This window comes from Tamandua tetradactyla, chromosome 10, assembly GCF_023851605.1.
Source record: "Tamandua tetradactyla isolate mTamTet1 chromosome 10, mTamTet1.pri, whole genome shotgun sequence".
NCBI lineage: Eukaryota > Metazoa > Chordata > Mammalia > Pilosa > Myrmecophagidae > Tamandua > Tamandua tetradactyla.
Window position 1 is genome coordinate 51,907,729 of NC_135336.1, and position 25,927 is coordinate 51,933,655.

Below are 25,927 nucleotides of genomic sequence, written 5' to 3' on the forward strand. Positions count from 1 at the left end.
AAAGTTTCATAATCAGCCACTCACTTGAGAATAGGATACTAAGACTAGTGTCTCTCAATTGAATCTGGATTTTTCAGGTGTATATCTTAGACAGAATGCCTAAATGTTTACCACATATATCTGAGAGGAATGTAATCTTGGGTTTCTAAAGAAATTATTACTGAGACTAGTACAGGAGTTCTCTAGTTTTGTAACACCTATGATTTTGTTTTGTTTTTTTAACCTACAGTTACTGTGTTTTGAATAATTTTGTCTCTTAAGTAAACACAGTTTTCAAAGAAAAATTAATCTTCCCACTTATTCATTAGGGGCATGTTTTCAGTTTTATTCATTTCATTATTCATTGCCTTGTTTCAGTAAAGATTTAATAAGATTGGCATCATGGTTAATGGGAAAATGCAAGATAAAATGAATTCGATTGTGTGATAAAGAAAAATGAAAAACACTTTTTTAAATATTTTTTATTGTGAAATATAACATGTATACAAAAAAGCAATACATTAAAAACACATTATAACAAGTAGTTATAGAAAAGATTTCTGAGTTTTGTATGGATTATAGTTCCACAATTTTAGATTTTTCCTTCTATCCATTCCAAGACACTGGAGACTAAAAGAAATATCGATACACTATCTCAGCATCATACTCATTTGTTAAATCCTGTATTTTCTGTTATAACTCCCCATTCTCCTTTGATCTTTCTCCCAATTTGGACTAAGCTGATTCTAATTTTTCATGTTGGAAAGGGCTGTCAATAATATGGGATAGGGGGATGGAACTAGTTGATATTCTTAGAGGCTGGCCCATTGGGGTTTTAGGACTAATTTGGCCTGGGAACCAATCTGGAAATTGTAAGTATCCAGAAAGAAATCATAGTGCATGGAACCTTTGTAGAATCTCGTTCAGCACCTTCAGCGTTCTCTAGGGTTGGCAAGAATGGTTTTGGTTGGGGATTGGCAAACCATGGTAGATAGCAATGTCTAGCTGAAGCTTCCATAAGAGTAGCCTCCAGAATAGCCTCTAAACTCTATTTGAACTCTCTTAGCCACTTACACCTTATTTTATTACATTTCTTTTCCCCCTCTTGGCCTGGAAGACATCGTCAATCCTACAGTGCCAGGGCCAGGTTCATCCCTGGGAGTCATGTCCCAAATTGCCAGGGAGACTTTCACCCCTGGATGTCATGTCCCACATAGAGGGCAGGGTAATGATTTTATCTACAGAATTGCACTGAGAGAGAGAGAGGCCACATCTGAGACAACAAAAGAGGTTTTCTGGAAGTAGCCCTTAGTTATAAATATAGGTAAGCTTAGCTTCTCTGCTATGGAAATAAGTTTCACAAGAGGAATCCTCAAGATCAAGGACTTGGCCTATTGACTTGGGAGTTCCTAAGGTTTGAGACAGTATCTGGCATTTCCACAGTGGTTAAGCTTAATAGTTCTATATTTTTTCTCCTATCCCTCAAGGGACTTTGTCAATACTTTTAATTATCTACCCAACATACTCTGGAGTGTATCTGGGAATTTCATTAAGCTATACCAAATTACAAGCCCTCATTCCCATTCTGGGCTCCATGTGTTTAAATTGTTTAAATGAGCTACCCAGACAGGATGAGTTACATTATGTGCTACAAAAAATTTAGGTTTGGGACAAAATAACTCTTCCATTGGTATCATACAATAGGTGAAGTTCTGAAACACAATGTCCTCACTCCCCCTGTATTCTGATTTACCTTAGACCCAACACGATCAGCTTCATTCTTATATCTAATTGAACCCTGATCTCTTCTTCAGTTACTTTATCAGTTTTTGTATGTAGCGATGCTGACATTCAGAGATGCATAATTCCAAATCTGAGTCTTAGTGTTCTCATAGGTAGTCAAAGTTCCAGGGAGATACCAGGGTATACTTATATAGCACAGCATCTTAAAATAGAAATAACATTTACAGCTCCAGACTAAATGTGACTGTTGTAAGAGCTTATAATCTAGGCCTCAATTATCTTATAAATATTTTCTAAAAGACACCATAAAATATTAGGTCTCGGGCGGGCCGCGGTGGCTCAGCGGGCAAGAGTGCTTGCCTGCCATGCCGGAGGACCCCGGTTCGATTCCCGGCCCCAGCCCATGTAAAAAAACAAACAAACAAACAAAATATAATAAAACAAGAAAATGTTTAAAGATGTTTCCCTTTCTTCCTTCCTTCCTTCTCTGTCTTTCCTTCCCTTCCTCCCTCTTTCTAAAAAAAAAAAAAAAAAAAAATATTAGGTCTCTTGGAGTTCCGGGCCAAGATGGCAGCTTATAAGGTACGCGTGTCTTAGTTCCTCCTCCAGAGCAACTACTAGGTGACCAGAAACAGTGCAGAACAGCTCCCAGGGCCACAGCAGGGACCGGACACACAGCATACCCCAATCTGGACTGGCTGGACCAGCTGCGAGACTCCGCTGCAGTGAGCTCCCCGAGAGGCGCACGCTTCCCCGGGCCATGGCGGCTGGCAGCCAGCGCCCCTCCCTCCCTCCTTCCCAACCAGCTTAAAGTCTCAGAGAGGTAAGTTCCCCAAGCCGTGGCGGACGGCAGCCGGCACCCCTCTCTCACGGGCGGCTTCCCAGACCGGCTACGAATCTTGGATCAGCGAATTCCCCAAGCTGTGGTGGCCGGCGACCGGTGCCCCTCCCCCACAGGCGGCTTCCGGTCCAGCGGTGAGTCTCAGATCAACGAGTTCCCCAAGCCGCGGCGGCCGGTGGCTGGCGCCCCTCCCCCACAGGTGGCTGCCCAGAGGGAGAGGAGGGAGTCTCTGACAGGGGCAGGGACTGGGTCCAACCAAACACCAATAGTGGCATTAATAAAGGAGCCATAACATCTTTTGCTGGTGGGACCCGCAGACAGACAAGCGCCACATATTGGGCAGGATAAGAAAAACAGAGCCCAGAGACTTCACAGGAAAGTCTTTCAACCTGCTGGGTCTCACACTCAGGGAAATCTGATTAAATGTCCAGACACCAGCAAAAAAAACAAATCACACCAGGAAAACTGAAGATATGGCCCAATCCAAGGAACAAACCAATAGTTCAAATGAGATACAGGAGCTGAGACAACTAATTCTGAATATACGAACAGAAATGGGAAACCTCTTCAAAAACCAAATCAATAAATTGAGGGAGGACATGAAGAAGGCAAGGGATGAACAAAAGAAGAAATGGAAAGTCTGAAAAAACAAATCACAGAACCTAAGGGAATGAAAGATACAGTAGAAGAGATGAAAAAAACAATGCAAACCTACAATGGTAGATTTCAAGAGACAGAGGTTAGAATTAGTGAACTGGAGGATGGAACATCTGAAATCCAAAAAGAAACAGAAACTATACGGAAAAGAATGGAAAAAATTTGAGCAGGGGCTCAGGGAATTGAATGATAATATGAAGGGCACAAATATATGTGTTGTGGGTGTCCCAGAAGGAGAAGAGGAGGGAAAAGGAGGAGAAAAACTAATTTAAGAAATTATCACTGAAAATTTCCCAACTCTTATGAAAGACCTAAAATTACAGATCCAAGAAGTGCAGCGCACCCCAAAGAGAATAAATCCAAATAGGCGTTTTCCAAGACACTTACTAGTTAGAGTGTCAGAGGTCAAAGAGAAAGAGAGGATCTTGAAAGCAGCAAGAGAAAAACAATCCATCACATACAAGGGAAACCCAATAAGACTATGTGTAGATTTCTCAGCAGAAACCATGGAGGCAAGAAGACAGTGGGATGATATATTTAAATTACTAAAAGAGAAAAACTGCCAAACAAGACTTCTATATCCAGCAAAATTGTCCTTCAAAAATGAGGGAGAAATTAAAGCATTTTCAGACAAAAAGTCACTGAGAGAATTTGTGACCAAGAGACCAGCTCTGTAAGAAATACTAAAGGGAGCGCTAGAGTCAGATACGAAAAGACAGAAGAGAGAGGTGTGGAGAAGAGTGTAGAAAGAAGGAAAATTAGATATGATATATATAATACAAAAGGAAAAATGGTAGAGGAAAGTATTACCCAAACAGTAATAACACTCGATGTTAATGGACTGAATTCCCCAATCAAAAGACATAGACTGGCAGAATGGATTAAAAAACAGGATCCTTCTATATGTTGTCTATAGGAAACACATCTTAGACCCAAAGATAAACATAGGTTGAAAGTGAAAGGTTGGGAAAAGATATTTCATGCAAATAACAACCAGAAAAGAGCAGGAGTGGCGATACTAATATCCAACAAATTAGACTTCAAATGTAAAACAGTTAAAAGAGACAAAGAAAGATACTATCTACTAATAAAAGGAACAATTCAACAAGAAGACATAACAATCATAAATATTTACGCACCGAATCAGAATGCCCCAAAATACATGAGGAATACACTGCAAATACTGAGAAGGGAAATAGACACATCTACCATAATAGTTGGAGACTTCAATTCCCCACTCTCATCAATGGACAGAACATCTAGACAGAGGATCAATAAAGAAAGAGAGAATTTGAATATTACAATAAATGAGCTAGACTTAACAGACATTTATAGGACATTACACCCCACAACAGCAGGATACACCTTTTTCTCAAGTGCTCATGGATCATTCTCAAAGATAGACCATATGCTGGGTCACAAAGAAAGTCTCAACAAATTTAAAAAGATTGAAATCATACACAACACTTTCTCAGATCATAAAGGAATGAAGTTGGAAATCAATAATAGGCAGAGTGCCAGAAAATTCACAAATACGTGGAGGCTCAACAACACACTCTTAAACAACCAGTGGGTCAAGGAAGAAATCACAAGAGAAATTAGTAAATATCTTGAGGTGAATGAAAATGAAAACACAACATATCAAAACCTACGGGAAGGCAGCAAAGGCAGTGCTAAGAGGGAAATTTATTGCCCTAAATGCCTATATCAAAAAAGAAGAAAGGGCAAAAATTTGGGAATTAACTGTCCACTTGGAAGAACTGGAGAAAGAACAGCAAACTAATCCCAAAGCAAGCAAAAGGAAAGAAATAACAAAGATTAGAGCAGAAATAAATGAAATTGAGAACATGAAAACAATAGAGAAAATCAATAGACCAGAAGTTGGTTCTATGAGAAAATCAACAAGATTGATGGGCCCTTAGCAAGATTGACAAAAAGAAGAAGAGAGAGGATGCAAATAAATAAGATCAGAAATGGAAGAGGAGACATAACCACTGACCTCACAGAAATAAAGGAGGTAAAAACAGGATACTATGAACAACTTTATGCTAATAAATACAACAATGTAGATGAAATGGTCAAGTTCCTAGAAAGGCATGAACAACCAACTTTGACTCAAGAAGAAATAGATGACCTCAACAAAACATCACAAGTAAAGAAATTGAATCAGTCATTCAAAAGCTTCCCAAAAAGAAAAGTCCAGGACCAGACGGCTTCACATGTGAATTCTACCAAACATTCCAGAAAGAATTAGTACCAACCCCGCTCAAACTCTTCAAAAAAATTGAAGTGGAGGGAAAGCTACCTAATTCATTCTATGAAGCCAACATCACCCTCATATCAAAACCAAGCAAAGATATTACAAAAAAAGAAAACTACAGACCAATCTCTCTAATGAATACAGATGTAAAAATCCTCAACAAAATTCTAGCAAATTGAATCCAGCAACACATTAAAAGAATTATACATCATGACCAAGTAGGATTCATCCCAGGTATGCAAGGATGGTTCAACATAAGAAAATCAATTAATGCAATATACCATATCAACAAATCAAAGCAGAAAAATCACATGATCATCTCAATTGATGCAGAGAAGGCATTTGACAAGATTCAACATCCTTTCCTGTTGAAAACACTTCAAAGGATAGGAATGCAAGGGAACTTCCTTAAAATGATAGAGGGAATATATGAAAAACCCACAGCTAATATCATCCTCAATGGGGAAAAATTGAAAACTTTCCCCCTAAGATCAGGAACAAGACAAGGATGTCCATTATCACCACTGTTATTCAACATTGTGTTGGAGGTTCTAGCCAGAGCAATTACACAAGAAAAAGAAATACAAGGCATCAAAATTGGAAAGGAAGAAGTAAAACTATCACTGTTTGCAGATGATATGATACTATACGTCAAAAACCCTGAAAAATCCACAGCAAAACTACTAGAGCTAATAAATGAGTACAGCAAAGTAGCAGGTTACAAGATCAACATTCAAAAATCTGTAGTGTTTCTATACACTAGCAATGAACAAGCTGAGAGGGAAATCAAAAAATGAATTCCATTTACAATTGCAACTAAAAGAATAAAATACTTAGGAATAAATTTAACTAAAGAGACAAAAGACCTATACAAAGAAAACTACAAAAAACTGTTAAAAGAAATCACAGAAGACCTAAATAGATGGAAGGGCAGACCGTGCTCATGGATTGGAAGACTAAATATAGTTAAGATGTCAATTCTACCTAAATTGATTTACAGATTCAATGCAATACCAATCAAAATCCCAACAACTTATTTTTCAGAAATAGAAAAACCAATAAGCAAACTTATCTGGAAGGGCAGGGTGCCCCGAATTGCTAAAAGTATCTTGAGGAAAAAAAACGAAGCTGGAGGTCTCGCACTGCCTGACTTTAAGGCATATTATGAAGCCACAGTGGTCAAAACAGCATGGTACTGGCATAAAGATAGATATATCGACCAATGGAATTGAATAGAGTGCTCAGATATAGACCCTCTCATCTATGGACATTTGCTCTTTGATAAGGCAGTCAAGCCAACTCACCTGGGACAGAACAGTCTCTTCAATAAATGGTGCCTAGAGAACTGGATATCCATATGCAAAAGAATGGAAAAGGACCCGTATCTCACACCCTATACAAAAGTTAACTCAAAATGGATCAAAGATCTAAACATTAGGTCTAAGACCATAACACAGTTAGAGGAAAATGTAAGGAGTATCTTACGAATCTTACAATTGGAGGTGGTTTTATGGACCTTAAACCTAAAGCAAGAGCACTGAAGAAAGAAAGAAATAAATGGGAGCTCCTCAAAATTAAACACTTCTGTGCATCAAAGAACTTCATCAAGAAAGTAGAAAGACAGCCTACACAATGGGAGACAATATTTGGAAATGACATATCAGATAAGGTCTAGTATCCAGAATTTATAAAGAGATTGTTCAACTCAACAACAAAAAGACAGCCTATCCAATTACAAAATGGGAAAAAGACTTGAGCAGACACATCTCAGAAGAGGAAATACAAATGGCCAAAAGGCACATGAAGAGATGCTCAATGTCCCTAGCCATTAGAGAAATGCAAATCAAAACTACAATTAGATATCATCTCACACCCACCAGAATGGCCATTATCAACAAAACAGAAAATGACAAGTGCTGGAGAGGATGTGGAGAAAGAGGCACACTTATCCACTGTTGGTGGGAATGTCAAATGTTGCAACCACTGTGGAAGTCAGTTTGGTGGTTCCTCAAAAAGCTGAATATAGAATTGCCATACGACCCAGCAATACCATTGCTAGGTATCTACTCAGAGGACTTAAGGGCAAAGACACAAACGGACATTTGCACACCAATGTTTATAGCAGCATTATTTACAATTGCAAGGAGATGGAAACAGCCAAAATGTCCATCAACAGAAGAATGGCTAAACAAACCGTGGTATATACATATGATGGAATATTATGCAGCTCTAAGACAGAATAAACTTATGAAGTATGTAACAACATGGATGGACCTACAGAACATTATGCTGAGTGAGACTAGCCAAAAACTAAAGGACAAATACTGTATGGTCCCACTGATGTGAACTGACATTAGAGAATAAACTTGGAATATGTCATTGGTAACAGAGACCATTAGGAGATAGAAATAGGGTAAGATAATGGGTAATTGGAGCTGAAGGGATACAGACTGTGCAACAAGACTGGATACAAAAACTCAGAAATGGACAGCACAATACTACCTAATTGTAATGTAATTATGCTAAAACAGTGAATGAAGCTGCATCTGAGGTATATATTTTTTTATTTTTTTATTTTATTTTATTTTTTATTTTTTCTCTCTATTATCGTTGTATTTCTTTTTCTGTTGTCTTTCTATTTCTTTTTCTAAATTGATGCAAATGTACTAAGAAATGATGAATATGCATCTATGTGATGATATTAAGAATTACTGATTGTATATGTGAAATGGAATGATTTCTAAATGTTGTGTTAGTTAATTTTTTTAATTAATAAAAAAAAATATTAGGTCTCTTGTTTCTGGCTTGTTTTGCACCATGTAATGTCCCCAAGGTTCATTTACCTCATTGCATGCCTCACGACTTTGTTCATTTCTGTAGTTGTACAATATTCAATTATGTATACATCACAATTTACCATTCTATTTCTCAGTCAATGTATCCATCAGCCACCTCTATCCACACTGGGCATCATGGATAACATCCAAAGTCACCAATCCATGTCTCACATTATCCTCACTTATATAATCATCAATACTGATTGATGAGTATGGAATAATCATCAATACTCTCAATTTTAAACAATTTTTATTGCTCCAAAGAGAGAGCTAGCCAATAAATACACCCTCATCAAATAGAAAATCCAAACTTAACTCTTCTCCTCTCCCTGCAATTATTTACTCCTAATATTGCTTGTGGTACTTTTGAAGTGTTCCTGTTAAATATAGATCATAGAATTCAATTGTAGTTTTCTCCCGATACCCCTCTATTACTGTCTCTGTACAAGATTCATACCTTTGAAGTAGTTCATGCAAGAACTTATTTATATTTGTAATGTTAATCGGTGAGATACATGACTCTATACAACCCCTTTCAATCATGTTCACCTTCAAAACAGCAATATTACTTATAAATCCACTAAGGAACTGCCTTCACTTCTATCCATTCCCTTACATTTAAGTTCAACCTCAATAGCTAATCATTCACCCATCTTTAACTTCTGTGTATCTCTAGGTTCCCTATATTCTACACTATAAGCCTCTGAGTTTACCTCTACCAAGGTCATAATAGAGAAATCATGCAGTATCTAGCCTTTTGTGTCTGGCTTATTTCAAGCAACATAATGCTGAGGTTCACCCACGTTGGCATATGCTTCAGGACCTCATTTCATCTCACTGCTGCATAATATTCCATCATATGTGTATACTACATTTTGTTTATCAATGCATCTATTGATGGACACTTGGATTGTTTCCATTTTTTTTTTGGCAATTATGAATAAGGCTGCTATGAACATCAGTGTGAAAATGTCTGTCCATGTCACTGCTTTCGGCTCTTATGATTATATACCAAGCAGTGGTATTGCCAGGTCATAAGACAACTCAATATCTAGTTTGTCAAGAAATTGCCAAACTGTCTTCCATAGTGGCTGTACCATTATACATTCCCACCAGCAGTACATAAATATTCCAATTCTCCACATTCTCTACAATATTTGCAGTTTCCTGTTTGTTTAATAACAGCTATTCTTATAAGTGTGAGGTGATATCTCATTGTCTTCTTGATCTTCATTTACCTTATAGCTAATGAAAATGAGCTTCTTCGTGTACTTTTTAGCCATCTGTATTTGCTCTTCTGAAAAATGTCTATTCATATCTTTAGCCCATTTTATAATTGAATTGTTTGTTGTTTTGTTGTTGAGTTGTATGATTTATATATGCAGTATATAAAACCTTTGTCTGGTATGTGATTTCCTAATATTTTCTCCCACTGAGTTGGCTGCCTCTTCATCTTTTTGACAAAGTCCTTTGAGGCATAGAAACATTTTATTTTGAAGAGTTCCCAGTTATCTATTTTTCCTTTCATTGTTTGTGCTTTGGGTGTAAAATTTAGGAAGCTACCTCCTCTTACTAGGTCTTGAAGATGTTTCCCTGCATTTTCTTCTAGGAATTTTATGGTACTGGCTCATATATTTAGACCATTGTTCCGCTTTGAGTTAATTTTTATGTTAATTTTTATGATGTAACGTAAGGGTCCTATTTCATTCTTCTGGCTATTGATACCCAGTTCTCCCAGTCCCATTTATTGAAAAGACTATTCTGTCTTAGTTCAGTGGATTTGGGGACCTTGATGAAGATCAATTAACTATAGATTTAGTGGTCTATCTATACACTGTCAATTCTATTCCATTGGTCAATCTTCTGTCTTTGTGTCAGTACCATTCTGTTTTGACCATTGCGGCTTTGTAATAAGCTTTAAAATCAGGAAGTGTTAGTCCTCCCACTTTGCTCTTCTTTTTAAAGATATTTTCAGCTATTTGAGGTCTTTTTTCCTTTTCAAATGAATGTGATAACTAGCTTTTCCAATTCTTCAAAGTCAGTTATTGGAATTTTTCTTGGTACTGTATTGAATCTCTAGATCAATTTGGGTAGAATTGACATCTTAACTATATTTAAACGTCCCATCCATAAGCAGGAAAGTTTTTCCGACTATTTAGATTTTCTTTGATTTCTTTTAGCAATGTTTTGTAGTTTTCTATGTACAGTTCCTTTACATCCCAGGTTAAGTTTATTCCTAGATATTTGATTCTTTTAGTTGCTATTTTGAATGGATTTTTTTCCTTAATTGTTTCCTCAGTTAGGTCATTGCTTATGTATAGAAACATTACTGATTTGTGCACTTTAATCTTATGTCCTGCCACTTTGCTGAATGTGTTTCTTTGCCTGAGAAACTTTGTCATAGATTTTCTAAGTATAGTATCATGTCATCTGCAAATAACGAAAGTTTTACTTCTTAATTTCCAATCTGGATGCCTTTTATTTCTTTTTCCTACCTGACTACTCTACCTAGAACTTCCAATGCAATGTTGAATATCTGAGGTGACAGAGGGCATACTTGTCTCATTCCTGATCTTAAGGGGAAGGCTTTCATTTTCTCACCATTGAATATGATGCTGGCTATGGGTTTTTCATATATGTCCTGTATCGTCTTGAGGAAGTTTAATTTGATTCCTATCTTTTGAAGTGGATAGAAAGGTCTTGAAAATGTTTCCCTGCATTTTCTTCTGGAATTTTATGGTACTGGCTCATATATTTTCATTAGAAAAGGTGCTGAATTTTGTTGGGTCATCAATCATGATGATCATATGATCTTTCCCTTTCAGTTTGTTAATGGGCTGTATTACATTGATTTCCTTGTGTTCAACCACGCATGTATTCCTGTTCTAAACCCCACCCCCACCCCCTTGGTCATGATGTGTAATTCTTTTAATGTGTCATTGGATTCAATTTGATAGTATTTTGTTGAGAATTTTAGAATCTATATTCTTTAGGGCAATTGGCACATAGTTTTTCCTTCTTGTAGCATCTTTACCCAGTTTTGGTATTAGACTGATGACAGCTTTATAAAATGAGTTAGATAGTATTCCTTTTTCCTCAAGTTTTTGGAAGAGTTTGAGCAGGATTGGTATTAGTTCTTTTGGGAATGTTTGAAAAGATTCCCTGTGAAGCCATCTGGCCCTGGGCTTTTCTTTGTAGGAAGATTTTTGATGACTGATTAAATTTCTTTACTTGTGACTCATTTGTTGGGATCTATTTCTTCTGAAGTCAGTGTAGGTTGTTCGTGTATTTCTAGGAATTTGTCAAATTCGTCTCAGTTTTTTAATTTGTTGGCATACAGTTGTTCATAATATTCTTTTATGATTTTTTTTTTATTTCTTCAGGGTCCTTGATAACAACACCCCTCTTGTTTCTGATTTTTTCTCATTTGCATACTCTATTTTTCTTTATCAGCCTAGCTAGGGGTCCTTCAATATTATTGATTTTTCTCAAAGAACCAGTTTTTTGTTTTATTGATTCTTTCTATTGTTTCTGTTATTGTTATTGTTCTCCAATTCATTTATATCTGCTTTAATCTTCATCATTTCTCTTCTTCTGTTTGTTTTGGGTTAGTTTGCTGTTCTTTCTCTACATTCTCCAAGTGAGCAGTTACATCCTTGAGTTTTACAGTTTCTTCTTTTTTTTTTTTTTTTTTTTTTTTTAAAGGAAAGACAGAGAGAAGGAAGGAAGGATAGAAGGAAGGAAGGAAGGAAGAAAGGGAAACATTTTTAAACATTTTCTTGTTTTATTGTATTCTGTTTCTCCGTTTTTGTTACATGGGCTGGGGCCGGGAATCGAACCGAGGTCCTCCGGCATAGCAGGCAAGCACTTTGCCCGCTGAGCCACCGCGGCCCGCCCCAACTTCTTTTTTAATAAGGCACTTAGAACAATAAATTTTCCTCTCAGCACTGCTTTTACCACATCCCATAAGTTCTAATATGCTGTATTCTCATTTTCATTTCCCTCCAGATGTTTACTGATTTCTCTAGCAATTTCTTCTCTCACCCACTGATTGTTTAACAGTGTGTTATTTAATCTCCATATATTTGTGAAAATTCTGGTGATTTGGTGGTTATTGACTTCCAGCTTCATTCTGTTGTGATCAGATAAAGTGTTTTGAATAATTTTACTCTTTTAAAATTTATAAAGGCCTGTTCTGTGCCTCAGCACAGAATTATATATATATATCCTATTATATAGGATATAATTATATAGGAATTAATTATATATATCCTATTATATAGGATGTAATCTATCCTGGAGAACATTCCATAATTATTGGGAAGAATGTATATATTCTGCTGTTTAGGAATGTAAGATCTATATATGTCTGTTAGATCTAATTCATTTCTCAGAATGTTTAAGTTCTCTGTTTCCTTATTGATTCTGTCTCTGGTTGTTCTGTCTATAGACGAGTGTGATGTATTGAACTCTCCCACTATTATTGCTGAAACATCATTTGCTCCCTTCAGTTTGCTAATTTTTGCCTCATGTACTTTGGTACCCCTTGATTGGGAGCATAAACATTTATGATTGCTATTTCTTCTTGGTGAATTGTCCCTTTTATTAATATGTAGTGTCTTTCCTTGTCTCTTATGATGTCTTTATATTTAAAGTCTATTTTGTCTGATATTAGTATAGCTCCTCCTGCTTTCTTTTGGTTACAGCTTGCATGGAACACCTTTTTTCCATCCTTTCACTTTCAATCTATTTGTATCCTTAGGCCTAAGACAAGTCTCTTGTAAGCAGCATATAGATGGATCATATTTCTTAATCCATTCTGCCAATCTGTATCTTTTAATTGGTGAGTTTAGTCCACTAATATTCAAAGTTATTACTGTAAAGGCATTTCTTGTATCTACCGTCTTATCCTTTAGTTTTTATTTATTAGATATATGAATTCTTTTCCTTCTTTCTCTTTTTGTCCTTTTAGTTACCCTTACTGGTGCTTTTCAATTCTGTGCCCTGCTCCAGACCTCTCTCTCCTGTCTTTTTTTTCAGCCATCAAAACTCTGTTTAATATTTCTTATAGGGCAGTCTCATGTTGAAAAATTCTCTCAGCCTTTGTCTGTCTGAAAATTTTAGTCTCTCCCTCACTTTTTATGGACAACTTGGCTGCATAAAGAATTCTTGGCTGAAGTCTTTCAGGATCTTAAATATATCATACCACTGTCTTCTCACATCCATAGTGCCTGTTGAGTTGTTTGAACTTAGTTTTTATGTGGATTCCCTTGTATATAGCAAATCACTTTCTCTTGCTGCTTCAGGTTCTCTTCAACATTTGACAGTTTGATTAGTTTGTGTCTTGTAGTAGGTCTATTTGGAGTTCATTAGGCTCCTTTGATTTGCATAGTTATGTCTTTTATAAGTTTTCCCCAATTAGCTCCTCAAATAATCTTCCTAGACCTTTACTCTTTTCTTTCGTTCTGGGACACTGACGATTCTAATATTTGTGTGCTTCATGTTGCCCAATATTTTACTGATATCCAATTCAAATTTTTCCATCTTTTAGGCCATTAGTTATTTTGTGTATTCAAATTCAGTGGTCTTTTCCTCTAGTTCACTTATTCTTTCTTCTGCCCCTTCAAATCTGCTGTTTTGTGTCTCTACTGTCTTTTTGACTTGGTCTATAGTATCTTTAATCTCTGTGATATCTGCTATTTTTTTATTTATTGTTTCAAATTCTTCTTTATTCTCTTCTAGTATCTTCTTGATATCCTTTATGTCATTAGCCAACCCACTGGATTTATTTAGGAGATTTGTATGAACATTGTTGGTTAATTGTTCCAAAGGCTGTGTCTCCTCTGGTGTTTTAATTTGGTCATTTGGCTGGGAAATATCTACCTGCATCTTCACATACTTTGTGATTTTCTGTTGGCTTTGAGACATATGATTGCCTTGATAGGGTTAATTTGAACATTGACTACCTTCAGTTATATAAAGTTTTGTATTTGCTTGGGTTTGCATTGAAGGTCTCATTTTGCAGTTGTTTTGTCAGTAGTTCCCATTAAACTAAGGCGCAAACCTCATACATGAGCTGCAGCTCTACCTGAGGAGCTGTTGGAAGCTAGACAGATAGGCAGTTTGCCACACTGCACTTTCTATTTCTTCCCAGAAGATGGTGCTCCTGGGCCTCCTTTTCCCCTCAGGTCAGCCTCTCCCCAACTGCAACAGTCAGTTGAGCTGGATGGAGACCCAGTGCAACTCTAGCCAAGTCCACTTGTCACAGTGCAAACCCAGGGATGGGGAGTGGGCAGTGTATACCCCAGTTGAGATTCTACTTGTGGGGCTGATGGTGGCCCCAGGCTCTCACTTGGAATAACCTTGGGCTGTGGGATTGGGTATGTCAGCTTCTCCTGTCTGCAGCCAGCCCCAAAATGTCTGCCAGCTAGGCATGCAGAGTGCATGGGCACAGGGTGTGGTACAGGGCATGGAGGCATGGGGCATTGTGGGGCATGGGTCACAGATGATATGCATGGGACAAGGGGCAAGGGGTGGGGCACAGTGTGGGATGTGGGGGGTTGTGGGCTCAGGTTGAAGCTTGGTTTACATCCTTGTCTCTACCTCCCTGCCTGTGCACTCCTGAGGGTCTGGGCCTCTATATGGAAAGGGAAGCAGTAGGTGCTGTGCATTAGCTGGATGTTCTCTGTGAGCTCAGGATGCAAGTTTATTGGTTTCTGGGTTCCCCAAGTGAGTGCCATACTTCAAAGCTGAGGGGGCTGATATCCCAAGCTAGCTGTGGGGGCAGGTATTTTCCTGGGCATAGCTTCTTGTCCCTATCATAGTCCCAACTGAGCCTACTCACCCCAATCTCTGCATCCCTTTTCCTCAGCTTTTTCATTCAGGACCTCCCTGTATAGTATAGAAGACTCTCTCAGGTCACTTGTACCCTGGAACTGCTGTCCTGGTAATTTTTCTGTCACTTCTGTAGTTATTCCTTGGAGCAGAGGTGTGGTAGTTAGATTCAGTTGTCAACTTGGCCAGATGAAGGTGCCTAGTTATATTGCTGTGGACATGAGCCGATGGCATGTCAACTTCATCTGTTGCTGGTTACATCTGTAGTCAGCCAGGAGGCGTGCCTACTACAATGAATGATATTTGACTTAATTGGCTGGTGCTTAAATGAGAGACTCAACGTAGCACAGCACAAGCAGCTCAGCATACCTCATCTCAGCACTCGCAGCTCAGCCCAGGCCTTTGGTGATACAAAAAGAAATCACCCTGGGGAAAGTTGTTGGAACTCAGAAGCCTGGAGAGAAGGCCAGCAGAGATCACCCTGTGCTTTCCCACGTAAGAAAGAACCTCAGTTGAAAGTTAGCTGCCTTTCCTCTGAAGAACTAGCAAATACATCCCCTTTTATTAAAAGCCAATCCATCTCTGATGTGTTGCATTCCAGCAGCTAGCAAACTAGAACAAGAGGTGAAGTCAGTCTATCCTATTCTGGAAGTTGCAAAATAGTAACTTATTAAATGTAGTCTGATATGAGATTATTTTAGATGGCATCCAATGTAAATCTATAGATGGTCAAAAAGCTTGGGTTTAAACTCCTTGCAGTCAATGTGAAAAGGGAAATCTGAAATATGTATGTGGATGTGATAACAACTGGTACTTTTGATCAACATGACTTAATCCATATTACCAACATGAGTTTATATAATTCCAACAAGAAAAACACCATTCAGTTAATTTTTGCAGATTTATCATAGACAGATGATGGTGCCATAAGACTTTTGATATACTTAAAATAGTGTCTGATTCTCTTTCCCCCTCTTTGAATCCCTGGGCTGTCTGGACACCAGGGAAGTTCAATGACCTACTATCTACTGTGGATTCTTGCCTTCAGAAAAAATGCTGCACTTGGTTTATCATTGCTAATAAATAGTTTGTTGGTTATTGCAAGTAGTTATGGATCATTTATTGAAGACTTGTCCACTTTCAGAAACACTGCAAAGACAATATATTGCTGAGAAAGGTCTTTAAAAGTCATTCTGCAAAATATATTTACCTTTCATCCCTAAACAGCAGTCATGGAATTTTAGGAGGAACTTTGAGTTACACATTTAAGCAATTGCAGTTCAGTTCAACAAACATTTATAAAGTGCTAGGTACAGGGCCAGTACCAGTGCTGGATAAACAAAGATAAGTATGTTAAGTTCCATGTGCCCTAAGATCTCAGAGACTAAAGAAGCAGATCATTCACTAAGTGTGGCATTTCCATGAGGAAGCCTATTCTAATGAAAACTTTGGCTTTTTCTCACAGGTTGGTACAATAAGCTTTTCATCAACTCTGTGCTAACTTTTCATCTTCTTTGTGCTGCAAACGTATTTCCCAATTATGTTGATAGCCATGCTTTCATGGGTTCCATTTTGGATTGATGGAGAAGCTGCTCCTGCAAGAATTTGCCTGGGTAATCATCTCAGACCTTTGTGGAATGTTAAATGGGACGAAAGGTCAAGAAGAGGAAGGTAAATAAAAAAGGATGATAAATGGAAAGGAAAAGAGAGTCATGGTTTAGTAGGGATAGAGATGTACACTCAAGTTAAAGTATTTATCACCACAGTATCAAGGGCAAATTGCAACGGGGCTCCTTTCTTGGGAACAAAGACACCAGGTATTCATTTGCAAGGGTTGCCATTACAAAGAACCACAAACTGATTGACATAAAACAACAGAAATTTGTTGTCTCACAGTCTGGAGGCTAGAAGTCTGAAATCAAGGTGTCAGCCATGCTTCCTCTGAAGTCTGTAGGGAAGAATCTTCTTCACATCTCTCTCCTGGCTTCTCTAACTGGTTCATTGGCAATCGATAGTGTTCTGTGTCTCAGTTGTCATGTGGGGTTCCCCCTTCTGTAAGTCTGTTGTGTTCAGATTTCCTCTTCATATAAGAACACCAGTCATTGAGTCATACTGGATTATGGTACAGTCCTACCATTAATGGCCAGCAGGACTTCATTTTAACTTTCCTAATTCCAAATGTAATGACCACATTTCCAAATAAGTTCAGATTCTAAGGCATTGGAGATTATGAATTCAGTTTATGTTTTGAGGGACACAATTCAAGATACTTGAATTTGGAAACATGAGTGCAAATTAGAAACAGGTGCTTAACCCAGAGGCCTAAATTAAAATCAGCCACAGTGGAATTTTAAGCACCATGGCACTTCAGCTAGTGGGAGATGTCAGGTGGAGAGATGTTGCTAGCCTTCATTAAATCACCATAGGTGTAATTATCTACTCCATCTAGCATGTTATATGTTACGGTCACACACACAGATTTATAGGAACCATTTCAGATCAACTTAGCAGTTATTGAATCCTTATGCAGTGGAAGGTGCCAAGCTAAGCACTTTGATAGCATGTTACTTAATGAGAATCCAAGAGTCAATCCCACTACCTTCTTGGCTGATTCAGGGCAGAACTCCCTAATTTTGTCAGATTTTGTTCTTTCAGCTGTATGCTCTGTCTAGAGAAAAGATTGTTATAAGTGGTTCACAATCATTATAATTATCACACAATTCATTCCAGAAAGAGTGGTTTCTAAGTTAATGTTCACAAATTATATTCATACTTCAAACGATCATTTGAAAGACATAAATTATTACTATTAATAATTTGTTCACTCTCTTCCCTATTAAAAGCTTCAATCTGTACGCATTTGAGTTTTAACTGTCTTCGAGGGAAAAAAATACTTTTCTGAATGCATAATTAAATTATTTAGACTGTTTCCTTGCATCAGAGCATCAGTGCTCTGACATAGTGTTGCAAGGGGACCAGTGCAGGCCAGAAGAATAGGCTAAAGAATAGACATGTTCCCAGCCCTCAGGAGAGGATGAGAAAGACCCCCAATCTTTAAACATTTTTGAACATGGTTTTTAATTGGGTTCCTGAAGCTGATTACTCAGCTGTTACTCTTTTAAAATGACAGCAATAAAAGCTGGTTTTGCAGCAGGTTAAGGGTGAATGGAAAACACTGAAATGCACTTAGTCGCCCCCAAAATTCTGTGTTTCTTGCCTCCATATCTGATCTCTTAAGGTTAGAAAATTACTATGCAGATTAATGTAGAATAACATACAAATCAGAAGTGCTTCCCTCCCCGTTTTTTCAGTAAAGAGACTGCAGCATTCCTAGCACACTGCTATTTTCCCAGGCTTCTGCCTCCTACCGCCCTCTTGTTTTCTCAGATAGTTTAACTTCTGCTAGCCTCACTCTCCCCTAATGCTTTGCGACTTGATTCTCTAGAAGATTCCCATGACTACTTGCCTATTTCACTTGCTTTTTCTCACATGCTCTCCTCCTTCTCTCCCTCTGCAGCATTTGACACTATTAGGCATCCTTTCCAAAATCAGAACCAAGTACAGCAGCTAAGAGGCCAGCCTCATCCTCCTCATTTGCAAAATGAGGTTATTAATATCACCTTAATAAGGTTGCTGTAATAATTAAACGAGAGAATTCTTGTCAACTGCTTAGCCCAATACCTGGCCCATACTTAGAGTATGGTAAGAGCGACCAAACAAACAATAAAATAGTTTTTGTTACTCTGCATTAATCTAGTTTTTCTCCTCCTTCAGCTTTTTCTTCCATTTTTTCTATTCTTTCTATTTTTTTCTTCCACTATTTAAATACAAGTAACTCCGTAGCAAGGCTTTGCTCACTGTTAATTCTCTAATCAAATGGAATAAGCTTCTTGGTTCCATCTATTGTACAAGTGAAAATAAAAACTAAATCTGGGTCATTATCTCAAATCTTTCTCTCAGTTTCCAGATGTATTTCCAGCTGCCTGATGGACTTCATCTTCAGTTACTGATATCACTCAGCATGTTCAGAATTGAACAAATTATCATCTCCCCCCAATCTTACTTATTCTCTTGACCTTTCCCCTTCTCTTAATGGCACCCCAATTTGTCAAGTATTTTATATTTGAATCTCAATTACCTTCTTAGTCTTTGGCAGTGTTTCTCAAATTCTGCTCTGAAAACCCATTTACACTCTTAAAACTTATTGAAGGCCCCAAAGAGCTTTATTGTGTGAGGTGTATCTATCTTTGTTAACCATTTAAAAATTAAAACAAATGTTTTAATGTATTTATTCATTTCAAAATAATAATAATAAGCTCATTACAAATTAACATGATAACATTAGATGAAATATAAAAATGAAAAAACTTTAGTGAGAAGAGTGGCATTGTTTCAACTTTTTGCAAACCTCCTTAATATCTGGCTTTATAGAAGACAACAGTATTCTCATCTCTGCCTCTATGATCAGGCTGTTGTAATAGATTTTGATAGAAATATAGAAACCAATCTAGCCTCACAAAGATACTTGGTAGGAAAAGAGAGTAGTATTTTAATAGCCCTTATTTTTTAAATGTTTTTATTATATAATATAACGTATATACAAAGCAAAGAAAGAAAAAGCAATAGTTTTCAAAGCACTCTTCAACAAGTAGTTACAAGACAGATCGCAGAGTCTGTCATGGGCTACCATACCATCATCTCAGATTTTTCCTTCTTATTGCTCCAGAACATAGGAGGCTAGAAGGAATAAATATTTTTTTATCACCACAATTGCCTTTTTTTGTGTGTGTGAAAAATAACATATATATTTAAAAAGCAATAAATTTCAAAGCACAGCACCACAATTAGTTTCAGAACAGATTTCAGAGTTTTGCATGGGTTACAATTCCACAATTTTAAGTTTTTACTTCTAGCTGCTCTAAGGTACTGGAGACTAAAAGAAATATCAATATAATGATTCAGCACTCACGCTCATTTGTTAAACCCTACCATCTCTGTATAATTTCACCATCACCTTTGATCTTTCTATCCTGCTCTTTAGGGGTATTTGGGCAATGGCCAGTCTAACTTTTTCATGTTGGAAGGGGCTGTCAGTAATTTGGGGTAGGGGGATGGAACCAGCTGATGTTCTAGAGAGGCTGGGCCCTGTAGGGTTTCAGGATCTGGCCCAGGGACCCATTCTGGAAGTTGTAGGTTTCTAGAAAGTTACCCTACTGCATGGGACCTTTGTAGAATCTTATATATTGCCCTATTTAATATTTTTTTGAGATAATTGTGGATAGTTTCTTTTGACATTACATGAAAGCTCAGCAAGTGTTAGTTTCTTAAACGTTAGTTGCAAAGTGGAATCTGAAAACATATCTATGGATTTTTAATTCTTGATTAGATTAAATCCATTGGTCTATCTTGCACTTTGAATAGTACTTTTTTACCCATGCATAGATCATTTGGAAAATATTGGCTATACAGGTCTTCAAATGTTCACACAATTCATTATACCATATCAAAAAATCATGCTTATAAATAGCACCATTAATTTCATCAAAGCCTCTTTAAGTAATGGGAAGCTGTCAAGCTCCCAGGGATGGACACAAGTTTTTAAAAAATCCTAGTTTTGGCTTGAAAGCTCAAATTTTAACATTGGCAACAAATATTCTTAGTTGTTTTCCTTGAAGTAATAGGCTTATTTCACTCTGTTTTGAAAAAATATCTGTCACATATCCAACTCTGAACAACTATAGTTTTTCTGTTGTTATTTCAAGTACAAATGGTGTTCCATTTTAAAAAATTGATAATTCTAATCACAACTCAGTTACTTAAATGGTTTTCCATTGTCCTTCAGTATTTGCAAGTACCTTGTGTATATTGCTCATCTCATCAAACAGAATATTAACAAAGCATGTACTTGAGGGCTGCAATCTATAAAAAAGTAATAAATTTCACTGTTTTCACTTTTAACTGAATGCTTCAGAGATGAAGAATATAGTGATTGCTAGTTCAGTTGGTGCTAAGGCATCCACAGTTTACCAACCATTGCTTTTGTACCACCAGTGCAAATGTTAATAACGTGAAAACAGTTAATAACCTGTTAGAATTCTTACTGAACTCATTTTCACCACACAGAAACTCTGGAAATGTTTTGGAGATCCCCCAGGGGTCCACAGACATTTTGAGAACTGCTGCTCTAAGAGCTAATCTTCTCTATAAAAAGTCTTCAGATCTGCTTGTCATCTCTTTTCCATTCCTCCTGCTCTGACCAGAGCTGTGACCACCCCTCCCCTCCATTAACTTTCACCTAGGTCACCTCAATAAACTCTTACCTGCCCAGAGATGTCTTGCTTGGTTTTCTGGCATCCGGCTGAGGCAGGCAGTGGGGAGTTACTCCATGAGATTTGGGGGGATGGCATTTCCCAGCACCTTTTGCTGACATACACAAAGCTGTAGAAGGGACTTGTAGAAACCATGTAACCACTCATTTCATCTCTGGCTCTTCTTACTGAAATTCAACACTGCTACCAGAGTAATTGTTCTAAAATGCAAATGTGATCATAACATTCTCCTAACCTCAAAATTTGAAGAAAATGCTCTCAGCTTAAAATGCAAGCTGACTCATGAGGATTTCCAGATGAAATACAGGACACCCTGTTAAATTTGAATTTTAGATAAACTACAATAATATTTTAGTACATGTATGTCCCAAATTCTTTGTCATTTATCTAAAATTCAAATATAACTGGAGGTCCTGTATTTTTATTTGCTAACTCTGGCAACCCTACCTCTGCCTGACTATACTTACTGTAAAAGTCAGCCAATTTGGATATTTGATATTTTCAGTCACTGTCCCTAACTGCTAATCACATCTCTGTACATTTGTTCCAGCTCTCACTCTCCCTAGAATGCCCTCCCTACATATCTCTCTCAGTCAAAATTTTGCCATAGCTCAAATGGCCCTGAAGCCTTTACTGTTGGCTCCAAGCAGGCATGGTCTTGCCCACTTTGAACTGCCACAGTACTTTGTATGTCTCTAAGGTACCTTACTTACTCTTTTTTCGTGTTTAGCTGTGGCATGGGGATAGCTTGGGTGGCTTATCATCCCTCCTCTGTTAGAATATGAGCTCCTTAAGAACCAGGATCATTACTGACATTTTTTCCTTTTCTTCAGTGACTGTCACAGTGCCTTGTACATACTTCCAGCTCAATATGTAGTTGTTAAACTAAGCAGTGTTCAGCTCACCATGTTTTTTCCTTTAATAACTGTATCTCATTACTAACTGAAAACAATAAAGGATGATTTCATTTGCTGGTTAAGATCCCTCCACATCTGTCATGTTTCAAAATACTCCTCTTTCATGGTAAAGAATGATATAGGCTGAATAGTTAAGAAATTATCAAATATCACCCATATGATAGAGACATTCTCATAAAAGATAATCGCTATCAGAACTTGTGATGTGTGATGGCTTAAAAAGCTTATTATATCTTTCTGTTCAGTGTGGGAAGAGTGTAAGAATTTCCATTCAGTGAATATCTATATTCATCTTTAAATGAGTAGAAGTGTGGGAACAGTGTAAGACTATATAAAGTTGTTCAAGGATGTTTAAACCTTATGTAGGGAGGAGTAATAGTGTACTTCCTCCTCTCCCTTTTATCACCTTTCTTTTCCTTGGTGTGGGGTATGCCATTCACCATATGGTGTATTAAATAATAGGGTCATTTACTTGGAAACAGACATGGCAGGGAAAGGCTGCCAAAGCTTTTGAGCCTGCAGTCACTCATAAAGAAAAACATCTCCCAATACAGGATATGCAGGTTCTTAGAACTGCCACTCTCTGTTCTGATAGGCCATAAGTCTGGAAAAGTGAATATTTAGGGAATTAGACAAGAGCAGTTCATTTAACCATCAGAGAGGCCAACAGAACTTCTAGTGATGGTTCCTGGGGTCTGACACCGTTTTTTGTGGGAAAATAGTTGTTTGTTACTAGCCATAGGGTCTAGCCCACTTCCTTTCCATCACATCACTTATTATCTCTTTGCCTAGGCCTAACAGGAAAAGTTTTTACTCATTTTAAAGTGACTATTGGGGCAGGGCACAGTGGTTCAGTGGCAGAGTTCTCGCCTGCCATGCCGGAGGCCTGGGAACACTTCCCGGTGCCTGCTCATGCCAAAAAAAGAGTGACTATAGGTATTCTTCCCTTCAAAATTACTACCCCAACAACTACTGAAGGGGTGAAAAGACTCAGTGATTGTGTAAGTGATGCCTGTTTGCCCTCCCTTTATTATACCTGTCAATTAACCTCTTCATAATTTATGACCAAAAATGGTGAATGGAAACACCAAGATGAATAATTCTTCTCAGACCAAAGGATTCTTAGGACCCTATATGTGTTCTTAGGAGTTAATAAGGTAAATCTGCAAGGACTCAGGGAAGGTAAGTCAAATGACCAGACAAAATATTTTCTCCTAACACTTTCACCAAGCATTTATCCTAATTATGTATAGCAATATATCAGTAGGTGGGAAGATAATTTTCTAATCCAATGCATGACTTTTCTTTGTCTAAAATGATGGCTTCATATAATTTGAAACTCCTTTATTGGGATATTAACTTTAACTGGTTTGGAAGGAATGTTATTTGTCAAAATTAATGCATTTTTGAGAGATGGGCTTAACACATAATAAGTGTGTTTAATGTAGCTGTAATACTCCTGAGTTCAAGTTCTTTGTTTTAAGAATTTATGTACCAGTTTTCTCATCATTCACTCCCCCCACCTCCTCCCCACTCTAAAATTCTTTTTTTTTTTATTGCTCACTTTAAACAAGGAAAACCTTTTATGCTGGTTTTAGAATAAATAAAGCTATATAAGTTAGTTGTACTAAGCATCCTTTTAAAGATAATGACTGGTGTTTTATTTCTCTCTGGGAAATATAGATAGTGCAATTCCTTTTTATTAGCCAACAGTCATCAAATTAAAATATGTGACAAAACTTTTCTGGCATGTAAACTAATATGTTTTTTCCACACGCTTATTTTTTCAACTAAGTCCCATATTGCTGTCTATTGAAAAAAAATCAAGTTCTATCTTGCATATCTTAAAAAACAAGTACAAGACATTTTTAAATTTTTGATCTAAGAAGTTAAGAATTAAGCTGGAATGATAGTTTGGGATTCCTTCCATTGTACCAATGAAATCTTAAAGGGAATGCGACTTTGGCCAGTTGAGAAGCACAAAATACCTTCATCCCTTCTGACATAATTCCACACTCAATTTTGTAGCATCTTGTCTCAGAGATGCTCCTATTAGAGATTGATTTATAATCTTTTTTTTTTTTTTTTTTTTTTTTTTTTTTTTTTTTTTTTTTTTAGAACAATACTTTCCTTTATTTAGGTATGATTTTGAACAAATAGAATATTTGTTCACATGTTTTTTTTTTTTTTTTTTTTTTTTTTTTTTTTTTTTTTTATTTTTTTTTTTTTTTTTTTTTTTTTTTATTAACGGAAAGAAAAAAAAGAAATTAACATAACATTTAGAAATCATACCATTCTACATATGCACTCAGTAATTCTTAACATCATCACATAGATGCATGATCATTGTTTCTTAGTACATTTGCATCAGTTTAGAGGAACTAGCAACACAACAGAAAAAGCTATAAAATGTTAATATAAAGAAAAGAAATAAAAGTAGTAGTAATAGTAAAAAACAACAACAACAAACAAACCAACAAGCAAACAACAACAACAAAAAAACCCTATAGCTCAGATGCAGCTTCATTCAGTATTTTAACATGATTACTTTACAATTAGGTATTATTGTGCTGTCCATTTTTGAGTTTTTGTATCTAGTCCTGTTGCACAATCTGTATCCCTTCAGCTTCAATTACCCATTGTCTTACCCTGTTTCTAACTCCTGCTGAACTCTGTTACCAATGACATATTTCAAGTTTATTCTCGAATGTCCGTTCACAACAGTGGGACCATACAGTATTTGTCCTTTAGTTTTTGGCTGGATTCACTCAGCATAATATTCTCTAGGTCCATCCATGTTATTACATGGTTCACAAGTTTATCTTGTCTTAAAGCTGCATAATATTCCATCGTATGTATATACCACAGTTTGTTTAGCCACTCTTCTGTTGATGGAGATTTTGGCTGTTTCCATCTCTTTGCAATTGTAAATAACGCTGCTATAAACATTGGTGTGCAAATGTCCGTTTGTGTCTTTGCCCTTAAGTCCTTTGAGTAGATACCTAGCAATGGTATTGCTGGGTCGTATGGCAATTCTATATTCAGCTTTTTGAGGAACCGCCAAACTGCCTTCCACAGTGGTTGCACCCTTAGACATTCCCACCAACAGTGAATAAGTGTGCCTCTTTCTCCGCATCCTCTCCAGCACTTGTCATTTTCTGTTTTGTTGATAATGGCCATTCTGGTGGGTGTGAGATGATATCTCATTGTGGTTTTGATTTGCATTTCTCTAATGGCCAGGGACATTGAGCATCTCTTCATGTGCCTCTTGGCCATCCGTATTTCTTCTTCTGGTAGGTGTCTGTTTAAGTCTTTTTCCCATTTTGTAATTGGGTTGGCTGTCTTTTTGTTGTTGAGTTGAATAATCTCTTTATAAATTCTGGATACTAGACCCTTATCTGATATGTCATTTCCAAATATTGTCTCCCATTGTGTAGGCTGTCTTTCTACTTTCTTGATGAAGTTCTCTGATGCACAAAAGTGTTTAATTTTGAGAAGCTCCCATTTATTTATTTCCTTCTTCAGTGTTC

The 25,927-nt window shown here is 37.1% G+C and overlaps 1 pseudogene; it reads left to right on the top strand.

The window, feature by feature from the left end:
• The window catches only part of LOC143647668 (gamma-aminobutyric acid receptor subunit rho-3-like), a 52,763-nt pseudogene that overhangs the window by 13,186 nt on the left and 13,650 nt on the right, over positions 1-25,927 (top strand).